Source organism: Cryptomeria japonica, chromosome 9 (genome assembly GCF_030272615.1).
Source record: "Cryptomeria japonica chromosome 9, Sugi_1.0, whole genome shotgun sequence".
NCBI lineage: Eukaryota > Viridiplantae > Streptophyta > Pinopsida > Cupressales > Cupressaceae > Cryptomeria > Cryptomeria japonica.
This window is the reverse complement of record NC_081413.1, coordinates 133,070,559-133,089,468: the sequence shown is the minus strand read 5'-3', so window position 1 is coordinate 133,089,468 and position 18,910 is coordinate 133,070,559.

Sequence of the window (18,910 nt, the reverse complement as noted above, 5' to 3'; positions counted from 1 at the left end):
AACAAAGAAGTTCATGTTCGGTGAAAAACCTATATTTTATAAAATTTAAAAAATAAGATCATAATAAATTCACAATGTAATAATTTTATAGTCGTTGGAAAGCTTTCTTCGACAACTACCATCCTACATTTTGGGTTATCAAGATCGTTCCATTTGAGCCTTCAACCAGAGGTTTGAAGGCCAAAATTATGCAGAAAGTTGAAGAGTTTGGGGTGGAGAAGCATAGAAAGGGGGTTCGAATGAACACCCCTTCGAATGAAAGGGGTTCAAATGAACCCCCCTACGTTCATTTTATAATGGTTAAAAAATAGTTTAAAAGGGGTTTGCTCGAAGGCAGGGGGTTCGAGCGAACCCCATAAAATATTAATAAAAAGGGGGTTCGAGCGAACCCCAATGATGTCACATGTACAATCGAAGTGGGGGGTTTGCTCGAACCTCAAAGGATAGTTCACTCGAACACCCATAGTACGAATGAACACCCTTGGAAAAAAAAATTCCCCTATCCACGTTTTTCCTTCATGAGTGAAAGTGGGAACCATTATTGTGACATGACCCGTTACATGTAATTTGATTTTAATTTTTTTATTAGAAATAGTAAGATATATTGTAATATCATATGAGAAAGTATTAAATTACATGAGAATAAACCAAACCAAACTAAAATAAATAGTTTTAATATTATAATAACTAAAATATTGTTATTCTAAATATTATAATATTATTTTTATTATTATATTAATATATTATTTTATTATCAAATTTTTATATTATTAAATTGCATGATGATAACGCTAACTAACTAAAACAAGGCTTGGACTTCTAGGAAGGACTTCATATTGGGTTAGGAAGTTGTCTATTAATTTGACTATCAAAACCATAAAAACTATGTTAATTATCTCATGTGTTGTTTCAAGTATTTAAAACGATTATGTAATTGGTTTTTGTAGAAAATGAATATTTCTCCTACTAAAGAGTTGAACTTTGAAGTTTGGAAGGATTTATCTTCTATTTAATAATTTGTTCTTTAAATAGAACACATATGATCTTACTTATACTTCTGAACACCTTACACTAATCTTTAAATCGTCACATCACCTTTGACAATGTAGTGGTACTATTTATCATTTGATACATGTCTCTTGTTAAAGTAATGACAACTTTAATCTAATTATACAACTCAAAGATATTATAGATTATAAGTTTATACTCTACTCATTTCCCTCTAAAATTTTACTTTCTTTAAATTTGGTTGCACAAAATCAAAACAACATTTTTTTGTTTTTCTTTATAGAAGTAAGTTTTCAGTCTACTCATAGAAACCATATGTTGGCCCCCTGATTTTGATATATGCAGAGAAAATTAAATTGTATTGTAAGAACAATCAGTCTGCTGCGCATACATTACAAGTGAAGGTGGTGGTTAACTGTGCGACTGAGTCTATCTCCCTGAAACATCACATCAAAGCTTGTTTGGCTACTAAATCCAATTCTGAAAAAAGATGAAACCTGTAACCCTAAAGGATGTATAGTTGCAGTGTAGTGCAGAGCGGAGCAGATGGCACATGCATGTTTCAGTATTATGTATAGTCTGTACTCACTCGTGTCTCTGCCTCATGTTTGGTTGTTGAGATAAAACACCACCAAATTTGGTAAAGACAAATCATAACAATAGTGTTCGTTAAACATTTGTTTTGCTTTCTTAGAAGGAGGAAAGATTGTTGGACTTGGACAAACTTGACTTTTATTGAGACAACAGTGAATAGAATAGAGAAGAACAGTGACAGACTGGAAGACGTCAGATCTCTGAAAAAGCGGTCTAAGACCACTGGAACGTCTATTATTTAAGATAAGTGGATGTAATGTATCAAATATTAATAATGTATATAGGATAATAATGTCTTGGTGTATTTAGAGGTTGGATAGTCATTTTCAACATATAAATTTATTATATAAAAAAATAGGGTCTGTAAGACCATGTTAATTTAGTGGGTCTATTCTAGATTTATGTTAATTTAATAAATATATATCAAGTAAAATCTTACATTCAAATTAATGTTAATTTAATTAATATAACTTGAGTATGTTACATTCAAATTAGTATATATAGGTAAATATTTGGATTGAACAGGAAGAGTAAATTGAATTAGATTTTTGAAAGGTATGTTTGATTTAGTTGTGATATATTTGTTATTATACTTTCTGTAATTGAATTTTACATGTATTGTTGAAACCTTCACAAATGTATGTCTTTGACAAACTATTGTGATTTTTTCTATCCAAAACTGTAATACTTTTAAACAACATCTTCTTGTTTAAAAAGTGTGATCAATGTTTTTGATTCAAAAAGCAACAATATCTAGGGCGCTGACCCTTAACATGGTCTAAGAATATCCACAGCACATAGTCTAGTGATCAATGTTATAATGCTTGTTGCTTGCCTTGTATTTTTCTTTTGCTTTTGAACACGTGCTGATTTAGGGTGTTTATAAATACCTTTAGGTAACATGTTATGTTAGGGTGTGGAAGTGTTTTGACCCCCCTTTTCATCATGCTCAAGTGCCTTTGTGATTATTTTTCAAAATGAGTAAAGACAAGCTACAAGAATGTCAAATGAACAATGTTGATTGTCAAAGTGTTCATAATTTAAGACAAGGCCTTAATTTCTTTAAAATGCTTTCAATACTCTAGATGTGAATGCTCCTTGATGATGCAGTAGTGTTGTTAAAATGTTCTTGATTGTTACCCAAAAATATAGTTTAACTTGAATAGGGTCAATGATGACATCATCATGAGGGAAAATGACTTTTCCATTATATCTTAGAATGTTGTAATACCTTGAACACTTGTTATCTTATATTTTAATTTAATAGAAGAGAAATGAGATCTAGGAGGATATCTTTAGTGGAGTGAAAATTTGTGTGTGAAGAGAAAGAGGAGGATGAGAATGAAGAGCAATATTTTGAGGCATGGTTTTGAGTATGGTGGTCAACATACAATACAAGAGTATTAAAATCTAGGAGATCAAATTTATATTCACTTATAAGTGAGGGACTGGTTGTGAAACAAGACTACTCACTATCTAAGAAATTAGTAGATAATTTTGGAGATGATGGTTCAAGAGTTTAAGGGGGGTAGTGGTATTATGAACAAGAGGGGTAAGGAATTACTAAGTATGAGAATCAATGAGAAATGTGGAATTATCATTGTCATGGAGAGTAGATTTACCTTTTCCATATTAATGAGATGTGAAGTCTATTTATAGCCCCAATGATTGCAAAAAAAAAAGGGGTAAGAGGGTGCAAAATATTGTTGAGACGATAAGTAGGGATCAATTACAGTTTGGAGATGAGGTAGAATCAATTATAAAGGTGTGTAACTCAAAAATGAAGGATGGGAAAGTTCAATATCATTTAGAGGGAGATTAGATCAGTAGAAGCCTTTGAAGAATAAATGAGAGATAATTTAGGTAAAGTTTCTTTGATAAAATTTTGTTCAAGAACATAATACTTGTGGCTAGATGAAAGAGAGATTGATATTTAAGAGTTTGAAAATAATTTAAAAAGTGCTTCATTAAAATAGATAGTACAATATTAGCTATTATATATGAATTTTAAATACTGCTATAAAGTGGAAGGTATAACATGTGATCCAAGGTCATCCAAGAAGAAGATTGTAAGATAATTTTACAAAGAATACCATGAAAACATGTGTAAAGAGTGCTAGAGTCTTCTATGATGAATAATGTATTGATTTCTATACTTGGGTCCTAGGTAACATTCTCAACGGCATGAATAGGGAGGTTATATGTATTTACATGTGAGTGATCAAAATGAACATGGATAAGAAAGTGTATGTTACAACTATTTAATCTTCAAAAATTATCAACAAGTACCATCTTGATGTTTATGGTTACATCTCATTACTATATTTAAGGGAGGGATTCTTAAAGAAGTAAAATGGATAAATTTTTATATGGATAGAGAGAATATCCTACATAGAATTTATCATGAAGGTGAGTTTAGTGGGTCATATAGGTGGTTGAATGGAAATTTTCCATAATTATTATTAATGATGTTTCTAAGAGGAGAGGTCCAGAGGAGATTATAGAGCAATTTTTTAGATTTTACATTGTTTTTTTCTCCATGAGATCATATTATTTCCAATTGTTAGAGGAATGAAGAGATGGGAGTTAAAGTTGGTAGTAGTGGAGGGGAAAAAAGTTGGGATGGATTTGTTTTGTTGTTTCATTGAGTATTTTGGGTAATATAGATTATATATTAATATATGGTATGAGAGGAGACCTATTTGTTTAAAGAGGTGAAGATGAAGGAAAACCTTGTACTACTACTTTCTAGGTAGGAGCAACTTATTCAGAAATGTTAAAGGAGTATACAATGACACTTGAATGAGTTGAATAGGAGAGATAGGAAAACAATACATTAGCTTATAGAGGTCTCTAGACTATCTATCGTGTCCTTTAAGAACATGCATCGTAACATTTGTGAAATTACAAGAAAAAAGAAGAGGATCTAGTACCTTATTAGAATCACATTAGGAATGGATGGCATATTTGGGTTAAATGTTTAGGGTTATTGATAAAAATTAATCAAATGTCATATAAGGAAGTAAAATACATTTCATACAAATGAAAGAAATTGAGTATAAATTACCATCTAGGGGATGGGGAAATATATTATGATATGCTCATTATAATATAATCCATAGAATAATACATATATACTTTAGGGTCTCTTTTATTAAAAAATCTAGATGAATATATAGATTTAGAAGATTGTGAAAAGACATTATACATAAAGCAATCATTAGAAGGGAGAATATTCAAGTCTTCACTACAAAATTAATCTTATGTATTTTTAGAGAAAATATTAATGATATTTTTAGGGTCAGATGTGGTAAGAGGAGATGAGTGATGGAAGGAGATAATAGGAGCACAATATTAAGTATTAGGAAAAATAGAATCTAATGAATATAATGAGAGGGATAAAGAGGCTTGTCAATTCCATAATGTAACTCATATTAGTAAATTTCTAAAAAGTGTGTACTAGAGTGATGATATTGTGTAGGGTCTTTCAAGGTTAATATCATCCATGGGGGATGTTAAAGATACAAAAAGTAATGGTTGACAAGAATTAAGGTAAGTGAATGTTTAGGGGTTGATTAATCATTATATAGTGCATCTTGAGTTGATTGTAGATCATGTTGTATCTCTTTTTTATCCTTAAATCGTGATTGGACATTAATTCCTTACATGAACAAGTCTTTGGTATAATAGGTGTGTCATATCTTATTTCTTTTTAATGGTGTTGTTACTAAGTTGTTTTATTTTTTATCTGGTATATCTCAATTTAATTTTAACTATTTCAACTCTATTATCATCTTTTCTATTTCCTTGGTCTATATTCCCTTGTCCTTATTAGATTCTACAAGAAGCAAGAACCAAGATAGAATCTAATGTCAATCATAGATCACATGCAACTCTACTTGACAAATGATTGAAGATAAAATTAGTGAAATGGAGGTAGAATTTAAAGAGAGAGAATATAGAGACAAAGCAATAGAAATTGCAAAATACTCTCATCGAGCTATCAGTAAACTTCTAAGGGTGAGGGCAGATCTATATAGAAAAATAAGGGCATATACATCTAAGAGGTGCTTTAACTCCTACTTCCCATAAAATGTGGGAGGTTTTACCTACTTGGTAAATGCTTAAATATGTTCCATAACCTCCTTATGTGAAGATAAAAAAGGAGTTATGAAAGGTGGCACATAAAGCCAAAAGAGGGTGAGAAACCCTTTCATCCCATAACCAACTCAAGTAACGACAAAATAGTGGCTATAAGAGATGGCACAACAAGCCAAAAGAGGGTGTGTAACTCATATATCCATGTGTGGGAGAGAGTGACACATGTAACTGAAGTATTTTGCCATGTGTTCTCATATTAACCACTCCTAATAAACCTAAGCAAGCTTAAATAATATATGTAGGAAAAATTAAATACTCCCTAATATAAGGAAGATAAAAAAACCTACACTAACAACCCCTCTCAAGCATAGCTTAAGTGGGTGTAAAGATAGCTCTTGACGTATAAAGCCATGTTAGATACCCATGTACATAGAGATCCCCCCAAAAGAACCCCCTGTCATAAAAGGAATAGCCCCCCTAAATAGAGAGAGAAAATGCCACCCAAAGTAGAGAAAGAAAGAGAGGACTAAGAAGCCCCTCCTGAAGTAGACACCTATCACACCCTAAGAAAATCTTGTAGATGAAGAAAATTACTTTCAATAAAAGTTTTGGTGAAGATATTTGTAGTCTTCTTTGATGTAGAAGAATAATTAAAATCAATGATGCCTTCTTGGATCAAGTCTGTAATTTAGTACACATAAATCTCAATGTGTTTCATCCTCTAATGATGGATAGGATTCCTTGAGATCTGTATTGCACTTTGATTATCACAAAATATGACCGTAGGCTTGTTAGAAAGAGAAATGGAAAAGTATTGTCCGAAGATCTATACCCCAAATATATTTGATGTGGTTAGTGTTATACAGTTAAAATAACCGGAAGACAATTGAGAGGGGGGGGGTGAATCAGTTGTCACAGATTACCTAAACCATTAGCAATTAAAACTTTAATATCAGAACCCAAAACATTAATACAGGAATGCTTAAACCAAATACCGGAATAGCAGTTAAACCAATTAAGCATAAACAACAATCAAAGAATAAATACCATCCACATGACACCAAGATTTATACGTGGAAAACCCAGTAAAGGGAAAAACCACAATGGGAAGCCTACCCACAGTCAGATAATACTTCTGCAGTAAGTATGTGAATTACAATTGAGGGACCTGCACTTGCAGGAAGGCCAACATCCTAGAGCGCACTACTCATCACAAAAGGAGTCTCACTGACTACATAGAAATCCATACTACAATCTGGAGAAGTGTTGAACTACAAAAGATAGCATCTCCTATGCCTGAGTATAGTTTCGGTTAAGCTCAATACCAAAGGACTAAATCCTCTTACATAAACCCAATTCGATCTCCAATGATCAACCAAATCCTCTACCTGAATGATATTACATTATTCGCACATTACATCCCTTGACCATTAACATTCCTATCCCATGATGATCTACAATGAGATCTTACATCATATATATATAAACCCTTGACCATAAACAATCAGGTCGGCCACCAGACAAAAAACTAATTACATAATTACAAAACATGTCGGCCTTAGACCAAACAAATAATATCCAACACATAATACATCTCAGAAACGTATCGAGAAGTCCAATCCACACGCTTCATTAAACTGGTCCATAACCTAGACCAACCGGGACCTAGTATAGGTCCACACGCTATAGCAATGATCTCCATCTACCAAGTCTCGAACATGATCACCAACAGCATCTTGTTTTCCACCAGAAGTTGCACCAACACCACTTATGAAATTCATTAAAGATCTTCATCAAAAGCTCTGTCAGTGAAACCTTCGTCAGAACCAAAAACCAGACTTCTAAGCAAACAGGACAACATCCGATCACCAGACCAAAACCAATTGACTGAATATGAATATGAGTATCATGAACAAGCTAATTCCATAACCAAATCATATATAAGCCTATCGGATCATGGCAGATCCAGATCAACCAGAAACCACTCAACCTACCAGGACCAGAGGGGTGTCGATAAAGCATCCAAACAGCTAGTGTTGGCATCAATGACAAAACATCAATGCAACACATAATCAATTCCACCAAATGCCCAACAGCTAGTTTATACCCCAAAGGACATAGTAAGAGAAATCAATGTATGCAAAAGTGACTTAAGACAATAAACCATCTATACGTTTTACTCAACAAAAGAAACATTCATTTATCTTTAGACACAAGAATAGAACCAACAACATCTTTTATTATATTATAACTTATACCAAAATGTAGGTCTCGGTCTCTGATTCATACATATATCATAGTATATCTCTCAAATTCCAATTCAAATATAATTTACAACCAACATATATATAATTTCTTGTGAAGGGTTGTGACTTTTGAGTTCATCTAAATATCTATTTCTATATTGTGGATGATTTGTGGTATCCTTAAGCTAGCTCTACCTCTTATCCTTGACCTACCAAAATCATCCCCGCTTTAAAAATAATGTCTTGTCCTCAAGACATGGTGCTCAGTTGGGTAGGAGGCCCTAATAAGTGACCTTGAGTTGGTTCAGTGTTTTCTCCCAATGTGTCTTTTCTTGTTGGATCACGGAGAGTTGTCCTTATATATGGACCATTGATTCTTTTTCTTCTCCTAGGATAGCAAGAACCTAGATTTTTTTTGTTGTCTCCTTTGTTGCACCCAATATCCCTATTAGATTTTTCTTATGGGTATTCGGTGTCTCCTAGATCTGTTTGATTTGTCCTTTGATCTACGCCCTCTGGATGTGGATCTATTGGAGATGGCTATTCATTGCTTCCATTTGTGCTCTCACTACTCCAGCCATATCTTGAAGAGGATTATAAGGTTGTGCCACTTGTGTTATTTGATCCTCTAGCTTTAACATCTAATGCCTCAAGTTTTTTTTGTGGTGGGCCATTTCAAACAAAACTAGTAAATTACCCTAACCTCTGAGACACTATTAGTTAATTTCTTGATCTCCTCCTCAATCTTGGTGGTGCAATGGTAAGCTTCTTCGTGTACTTATCTACCCTTTTCTTTATGAATTCCTTCTAAACTTCTTTTTTGATGTTGTCCTTGGTGGAGGCCAAATCCCCTTGTAAATTGTCTACTAGTTGTTTCAATTATTGTGTCAAGGGTAGAGAGGCGTCCCATTGTAGATGAGGGATGGCATTTTATAATGTTGCTACCGCATCCTCTAGTTATTCCACACTCTCTACATGTTTTCTCAAGAGTTCTTCTCATATTATGTTGTGGATTAGATTCCTAATTGAATCTTGTACAAGCGTCATATGCTTGATAAGTCCACTTTTTGCCCAACCAATGGCACTTGTAATAGCTACAAAAATGATGTCGTTTGTATTTGTTGCTTCTATGCTAAGAAGTTCCTAATGGCAGAGATCGTTATGTGGGTGCAGATGTTTATTTGGTAGTATCTTTGCCATTAACCTCATTCTTGTCCTCTACCTTGTCTTTTGTCATATATTATGTATTATCCTTTACCTTATTTTATGTGTTATCATCTACTCCCTAGTTGGATTGTCTTCTGATGGTTGTTTCCCTTCTACCTACTCTTCCTCATTGGCCTTGAGCATCTACTTATACAATTTTTTAGTGACTTATTTTATTTCATGGTAGATTTTGTCTTCATTCTTGTGATATCCCTCCATGATCTTATCAACTCTTTGCTTCATGCAAAGCTCTTGTTCTTGCACTCCTAAGTCAACTCCTACTTCTACTCTTCGGTGAGGTTGGGCGTGACATCTGAAATTGTTGTGTCCCTTATCTCTTCTTCCCTTTCCAATGCCTTAGCCCTTTTCACCCTTATGATGACCACAAATTCACCCAAAAACTATTTTGTTGCATCATCAAGTAGATTTTTAGAATGATTGACATACTTGACTAAGCATTATATTTATTTGTCCTTGTTCTCATCACTCATCTTTGCATACATATTCAATATTTGTGGTAGCTTCATATGGATAACAATGGCATTGTAAGTTACCATCACATCTATTATTTCTTACAAAGGCTCTTACATTTCTTTGTCTTCTTTTTGAGGGGTCTGATGAATAATGATGAACAACAAATACCCTAAACAGTACTGAGAGGGGGGGGTGAATCAATACAAACAAAAACTTTCCAATAACTTATCAAGTTAAAACAACACTAACCGGTTGTCTTCATCACTGAACTTAACCATGGCAATACCGGTTAAACACACTAAGACTTCAGACAGCATAGACTGGTAAGTCTGAACACTTCAAATACATTTAATACTTTATAGCTACTTCACCCATAAACATATGCATTTGGTGTGTCAACAATACCATAACCATTAGCTCTGCATGCATAATCACTTAAACAAAGAACACTTAATCATCACATGAAAAATGCACAACTCATGACACACAATTGTTTCACGTGGAAACCCAAATGGGAAAAACCACAGTGGGGATGAATACCCACAAGCTTGTTTTTGAACTCTTTTGAAGCTCGCTCTGTTAGGAGCCTAGTCTGGTTAAAGACTTTACAATAAGGTTCTGCTAGGAACCGATCATGTTAAAGACACCCGGTTAAGGGATGGCTATATACCCTGTTAAAGGTTAAAACCCTGTTAAAGGTTACCTTGCTAGAGGATTTAAAGAGCTCAATGAACTTGAGTCGCCCGATTAGAGGATTTATAGTAACCTTGTTAAATCTACCCGACAAAGGGATTTTCCTTATGTTGAAATGGTTAGAAGACAACAGGTAAAGCTTTGATCTGGTAACAGCACTATATGCTAAGGCAGATCGTTTTTAGTTCCTCTACTCTACAATCACACTCTGTAGTTTTCTCTTACGGGTCTGGCAAGTATCTCATCACTCGGATACACACACAACTTTTGCCAACAACTTACAATAACAAACATCATTGACCTTATAGACAACAATTAGGTCGGTAGCATAAACCCTAAACCCTAAGCATTTTAGGTTTATAATACAAGCGGTCCAATCCTGACCATCCAAACACTTTGCATAGAGCAATACAATTTCAAACATATCACAAGACAATTTGCATCATCCATTCTTTACTGCACATAGAAATCAGTAACTCATCACGCTTTCTTCTCATACCGCTAAGAAGAATGTTCATTCCCGAGGTAGACATTTAATGCAGTCGATCTTCACATGCAAGATCCTCAAGGAAATCCTTCACATGCACAAAGCTGACATGGAATCATGATCTCTTCCTCATCTCTTAGTTAACTCATCACAAAATGTCATCAGTTGCATCGCACAAGCGAGATTGCCAAACCGGAAACCCTAGAGCTGAGACTACCAACCGGTAGTCACACTCAGTGAAACCCTGACACTGGTTCACTGCATCTCTTCATACCGATTCACCAACTTCTTCCAATCTGCATACCAGTTCACTTGTACTTATTGACATCAATGACAACATACATTATCATCATATCAACATGTCAATTCATCATATGCCAACAGGGTCTCCATGGTTTGTCTCTTTCTTTTCTTCCTTTGTAGAGTTTTCTCCGCCTCTTTTTCATCCCCATCAACGATGTGGACTTCTACTTCTTCCTCTTCTTGTTCTACCTCTTCTACTATTTCTTTATGTGGTCTCTTGGCTACTTGATTTAACATGTCTCCCCAAGGTTATTTTGGTGTCCCCCCTTTATAAGGTGTCTATACTATTTATGTAGAGTAGGTGATACCATCAGAATTGCCCAATGATGCAATGTGGAGCCACTTAAATATTCTGGTGGTGGTGGTGGGCTCTGATTGTACAGTGGCAACTATAAATTCTTCTGAAAATTCACCCTTGGGTATCCCCCAAAGTTTTATATAGTTTATCTTTTCTACTCCACCTTTTCCTTGGATTCTTTCTCTATCCTTGCATCCATTACCTCCTTGTATGTGTCAAACCTCTTCACATTCGGATCCTTCGGGCTTCTTAGGAGACTGGCAGCATATGTATTTATCTCCTACATTGAAACTTCATAGAGTAATCATAATAGCCATACTGCACGAGGTTATGCTGGCTCCATGTGTGTAAAATCTTTATTTTCCATCAATGTGATTGTACTGGTATAGTAGTTGGTTGATTCATGGGGTACTCTCTTTCTATTTTACATTTATTCTAGAGTGTTTTGAAGAATCCTCGGTAAGTAGATCTGTAGAATTTATTGTCTAGGAATTGTTGGATTTGAAGTTTGATTTGTGTCACCACTAGCTCACCTCTATGTCATATCTTTCCCTTAAAGTTTGGTAAATCATTTAAAAAATAAAATATCAAACAAATTAGCAACGTGTCATACCAAAAATGATACTTTAAGCTTTTGATATTTTGTATATTCTCCATCAACTTCCTTCTCATGACCTTATAGAGATCATAGTTTTTCCCTCCACCACCATCGAGTACACTATGTGAATTATGGTGGCTATTACAGTCTTCTCAATTTGTGTAGTATATTTTATAGCTAATGCTCATTGTTTCATACTAAATTCCATCATCAATTATCATTTTAAAATTCATACTTTGACTGTTGAGGGTTGCACTCATTAGGTCTTTCACTACATCATTTTTTATGGCCTTCTTCACTAGAATACCTCCCACCATGTTGAGCCCTGTCACTACGTGGATTGATTTCTTTGTTATCTAAGTAGGGCCTATCTAAATAGATGAATTCATCGTGCACTCTTTCTTAGGACAATACTCACCCATTAATGCTCATTGAAAAAATCTGGATAATCCTTCTACACATCAAGCTTCTTGTGACCGATTTCTTAATATTCATCCTTGTATCCATTGTCATTATCCTTCATGAGATTCCAAAAGAGCTCTTCAAACAAGGTATGATCAATCTCTTCAATTTGTTCATGGATGTATTTGAGGGCATCGTCTAGGTAGACAACATTATGGATGATGTGGGCGATTGTACCATCTTTGTCAATGGCTAGGGCATTATAAGGGTACTTTTGGTATTATGGTTGGGGTTTCTCAAAAAATTTGACAACTATGGGAGTGGTCGTAGTATTAGTGCAAATAAATTTGCAAAGGGTAGATAGTTGCGAGGATTTGGGGGTTGATGAAATAGCTCAAAATGCTAAGTGCGCCATTAAACAAGTAAGTGAATGAGTGAGGTGTGATTTTTTAAATAGGAAGATAGGTGGATAAGGTAATAAATGCTATTTCCCATTGGTGGTTTATCATAGCCTTTAACTTCTAAAGTTTATGGTTTTTATTTTTGGGTTTTTTTGAGTTTTTTTTATCGTTTTGGATTTCTCACAATATATAAAGATTTCATTTTGTTTTTGTAGATATATAAAAATGACCATATTCCTAAATGAATATTTTATGTTCATTCCTCTGTTTAATTAAATCCAATTTAATTGAATCACTCACATTCCTCTATTTACATTAAGTAAATTACTCAATTTATTTAAATTAAATTCACTAAACCTCTTTTACCATTTAATGGGATAAATCATTTTATTCAATTAAATCCCTTCTATCCACTTTTTAATTAAATTCAAATTTAATTAATAATTTACCCTAAATTGAATAAATCTAATTTATTCAATTTCCCCAATTGCAACCAAATTGAATTAAATTAACTTTATTTCAATTAAATCCTATTATCTCTCCATCCACTTGCAAAATCCTACATCTCCCACTTGCCTCCTAAACTCTATTCCTAACCCCCTTCTAGACTCTTCTAATCACTTCTAAATTAGCCTAACCCATCTCCAAAATATTGTCACATCCCTAAGCAAGGGGAAGTCACTTCTCAAAACCTCAAAGTCTTTGAAAACCCTTAAAGGCTTCAACAACTTAACTTTGAAAATATCCCAAACCATTAATGGTTAACTCAACCCTCCAACATGATTAAAGACTTTCTCTAAACTTAACCTCCATGTAACCCAAGTGTCTCATCAAGCATTTATTGCTTTGACCATGGTTATTCCTTAATCCTTTGCACATGAGTTTATCCTTTGGGTAAAAGCTTTATCCAATGGGTAATCCTAACCTAACCTTAACCCTTACCCCCTAGGGTAACCATGAGGTCTTCTCAGGCATTTAATGTTTCCACCCTCCCCTCTCAACTAGCCCTATGTTGCCAATTGTCACCATTTCATTGTTGAAAATTGTGAACATGGATTGAGCAACTTTCAAACTCAACCCTTGATTATCTCTTTCAATCCTGGCCATCCATTGCCCTATTTTTGCTATAAATAGAGCTCTCATTCCTCCATTTTCATATATGCAAGCTCTTAGTATCATACTTATGCTCAATTTTTAACACATCTAGTCTCTCTTTGCAAATAAGAATTAATCTAATAATCATTTTAGATTGCTTCTTTTATCAATAGTTTAACCACATAACTAGTATATCATGTTAGGATAGCATCATTACTAATCTTGTCATCTTATAATCTAGTTCATTTCATTTGTAGGATCATGCATAGATAGGTTGCATTTTCATGTTAAAATCAATCAAAGCATCCCTCGTTCTTACATTTGTCATCCCTAAACCACTTTGCTTAGTGATCTGAGAGCAGAGGCATTGGTTTGAGGGACCTTGTGAGATAGAGAACCATGGAACCAACCTTGGGAAGCTGATTCATCCTTCATGACTCCATAGCTTGCACCAAGAAGTCATGTGGGTGTGTAGACAAGCCTCTTGGAGCTTCATTTTTCACATTTTAAGTTCTATTGACACGCTTTTCCCGCATACAGTTTCAGTACTTACTTTAATGCCACCGACAAGTGTATTGTTTGACACGTGCACCATTAAGTTCTCTACTATCATAATGTCATTTGACTGTCTCAACTTTACCACTCTAGATTCTATGATATCATGGTTGTAATATGGCCCTAACCATTAGACCTTCAACTTTACTTGTTTCTTGAACTTGTTGTCATATAACAGTACTATGTCCCCTATTCTAAACATATTCAACTTCAAGTTATTGACATTCCATGCTTTTTGTCTTTCTCATTCAATATGGTGATTATCCATTATAATCTACCTAAATTCATCCATTTTGTCCAAATCTTCTATCTATTGTGCTAGAGATTGATCATCTTCCAATCAAAAAGTGAGTGCAGTGTGTTCCTATATTTGGGATTATGAATTTCATTGGTATTGAAGAATCAATGTCATATATCAATTGAAATGGAGTGAACTTGCTAGTCCTTTTATGAAGTTCAGTATGCCAAGAATACCGTAGGAAATTTTACATCCCAATTTATTATATTCTCATCACACATCTTGCTTAATGCCTTGCCAACTATCTTGTTTAGCACTTCACTTGATCCATTAACTTGTGGATGATAGGAGAGACTCTTATTTTTCATTTTCATGAAGCTCTAAGGTATTTCTTTGATCATCTTATCAACAAATATTTGCCTTGATCACTTACTATACTCGAAGGACATCCATACCTTGTAATGATGTTATCATATAGGAATCTTGTAATAGACTTTATTGTACAATCCTTGGTAGGTTCTTCATCCATCCAATTTTTCAAGTAATCCTATGATAATGAATCATACCTTTGAATTCTTTGTTGATGGTTCAATTGGTCCAATTAATTCTATGGCCCATTTCTCAAATGGATTATGTGCTAGTATTGGTCTCAATGGCATCCCATCCCTTACGGTAGGTCTTCCTGCTCTTTGATAAATGTCACAACCTCTTGTATACTCCTTAGCATATTTATGCAAGGTAGGCCACCATAATCAAACAAAATGCACCCTTCTTATTGTAGCTTTTCCACAATTATGTCCTTCTACTATGCCTTCATGAGCTTCCTTGAGAATTTCATATCTTTCATGTTTATATACTACTCTCCTCAAGATATCATATCTTCCTAAATGGTGTAGTTCTCCATGGTGAAACCAAGGTAGGACTGAGAGGGGGGATGAATTAGTTTGGAACTTCAAAACAAATAAATTATAAACAACATTCAACCATTCAATAATAATACTAAAAACACATCAACCAACACAAGAACACCAGATTTATGTAAACAAGGAAAAAACATGTTGAGAATCTAACTCATAATATAAATATGAATGATTACAATATTTTAGGCTCACAACCAAGTAGCAACAACACCTAAAGGACTTGCAAGCCAAGGCACACTACCTTAGGGCAAGATACATGGATTGGCAAAGTTGAGGCACACTGCTTCAGGGCAAGATACATAAATCTACTACAAGACCCATTGTCATTTAGCAACAAAATAAATAGCAAAACTGATATGATAAGGATCTATGGAATATTAAATTATCTTTGAACACTAAGATCAATATCATGGCAAATATCTCCAAACTCTGTCATTGCCTTTACACATTGTCTTCTTGAATACATCTTCTTCAATTTTCCTCACAAACTGACTTTTATACAATAACAAACTCAGATCTACTTGCATATAATTCGCACACACTTCTCATCAATTCACACACATTCAACCACACAACTCATAAAACCTAATTCCTTAAATATATAAGATAGATCATCAAAAAATTTAATTGAGGGTTGGCCACAATCAAAATAAGCAATATTACATAAAATAAGCCACCCAAACCAAAAATACTCAAAGCAGTTCATTCCTAGAGAAAGAGGGGACCCAAATATATTATAACACATCCTTCCAAGATGAATCCAATGATCTGCACATGCTATCTCATCCTCCAAAGTTACCATCAAACGTAACGTGTAGATAGACAATAAAACTCATCCAAAATGTAGCCAAAGACATCTTTCGATGCAAGTTATCCCACACGAATCTCCACATGCCATTATGGGAACCAAAATAATACTCTAACTCATTCTCCAATACATAACTAGACCAAAGAATGTGATCGAATCAAGATACCCCAGTCAGATACACCAAACTATAACACAACCAAAGACAAATAAGCATAGCTCTCTTGCAAAATAGAGAATCCTCCAAAGAAGCACACTGAGAATAATATACAAGCCATAAAACCAAATCCACTTGTAGTGATGTAAATTGTACACCTTATTAGTGTTGGCAACAAGGTAGAAAACTGAGAAGGGGGATGAACCGGTTTTCTCAAAAAATTTACTTAACTCAAATAGAATTTTAGATCTGATAATAAACAGTGAAAGCACAAATCAACACCACATCAATAACACATATAACACCAATATTTTTGACATGGAAAACCTGGTTAAAGGAAAAACCATGGTGGGAACCTACCCACAATATGATGATACCCTATTAGAAGTATATGACATATTACAATGGGGAATGTACATCCATTCAGACACACTGCCTAGAGCTCATTATTCACAACACATAACAAGGAGGGATAGAACACTTGGGAAGGCTCACTTCCTTACAAAAATATTCGGATTACATCCAGAAGATCATGAACTAATCTAATACCATCTCCTCATTCCTAGTTACAGTTTTGGTTAAGCACATATTCTTCTCTTTCGCACTTCTTCGCACTTCTTCACACTTCTTCACTACTTCTGAAATATTAATACATTATTCACACACCACACACCTCTTACAATGATTAATACATTTATTTATACATGACATCAACCTATCTTTAAAGGTCGGCTCAACACACAACATAAATTACAAAGATATAATCATACATGCTACAACATTACATGCGGACCAAAACAATGTTGGCTAAGACATAGCATGTACCTAAATTAACACCTCGAACATGAAACACCTCCAAGAATTATGCCTCGAACATGCACAACACGCTAAAATAATTATGTCGGCCAAGAACATGAAGAACACCACTGGATCAAGAAAAATCATCAATAACGATCACAACGATCATTACGGACCATCAACATGGATAGGAAATGATCTAGAAACATCCACAAGCATCATGAATTATCGTAGCAACAACAACACGAACACCACTTACTAGAATCTTCTTCACCTTTATAACAAACCTCAAGAACATTAATTGAACTGACTATCAAACTGAAGATTCACTTGCAGACCTCCAAATCACGCACCATCTGAATTAAGGACAAGTATAAATATCCCAAACACTTTACTAAATCTATAACAAAGATATTGCAACGCAAAGCAATGCAGAGAAAAATCCAAAACACTGATCAATGTTGAACAACTGAAAATCAACCGCAATACCAGATCTCATAACTTGATCAAATCTCCATGAGAACCTCTGAATGTTTAGTTGAGTCAACTAAAGGTACTTATCTCAAAACCCTTTAATCTACAACAACTCATCTGCAACACATTGGTCAAACCAACTTACTTAATCTGACTACAACACTGGGACACACAGAGGAATATGTTGACATCAATGACAACAACACATTCCAACAAACTTCTCAACAATTAGTACGTCCAATTTCACACTCTCCTAGCACCTATTTTAGTATTTCCCTTTCCTCTATGCATTATAGAACCTTTATTGTAATTAATTAATATTTAATTCAATATTATGGGCCTTATTCCACTTTATTACATAATCACACTCCTATTTGGGCCCTTAATTCTAGGTGTGCCCTTTATAAATTCATCCTCGTTTATCCTTAATCTTACCCTAATTTCAACTCTCAAAGCATATTTTGCATACCTATGCATTATGGTTTGAGCCACCGAGCCAGATTTGGCATTAGATTCTCGTTATCTCGCATCCCTAGAATTTTTGAAAAAATTGTTGGGACCAGAGTGTCGGGATTTAGCATGGTCCTGCACTTATTTCCCCAAATTTTGAGAGGATAATTTGGTAGTCCTATCTAATTCAAATCCTGCTCCGTGTGAAAATATATCAATTCTAAGTCGACCTAATGGTGATTTTAGTTATGAAATCCTTATATAATTCATCCTTCTTAATCTTATCTTATGCTTGTTGCAAATGTGAAGTTGATGGTATGTCAGTATGCTTGTCATTGATGTCAACATACTAATTCTATGATCCAGTGAGTGGATTGTGCCCTTCATTTTTTATATGTTGCAGATGTGTTCATGATGTGTTGGTATATCGTTGGACATTTCCTTGAGATATTATTCTTATGATTTGGTTCTCAGTAAGTTGTGCTCTAGAAGTCTATTTAGTGATGATGATGATGTTTTCTAGTAGAGTTTGTAGAGCTCCGCAATTCTGACTTTGTTGATGAGATTTCAAATTTATGTTATTCATGTATTTATCTTCGATATTTTG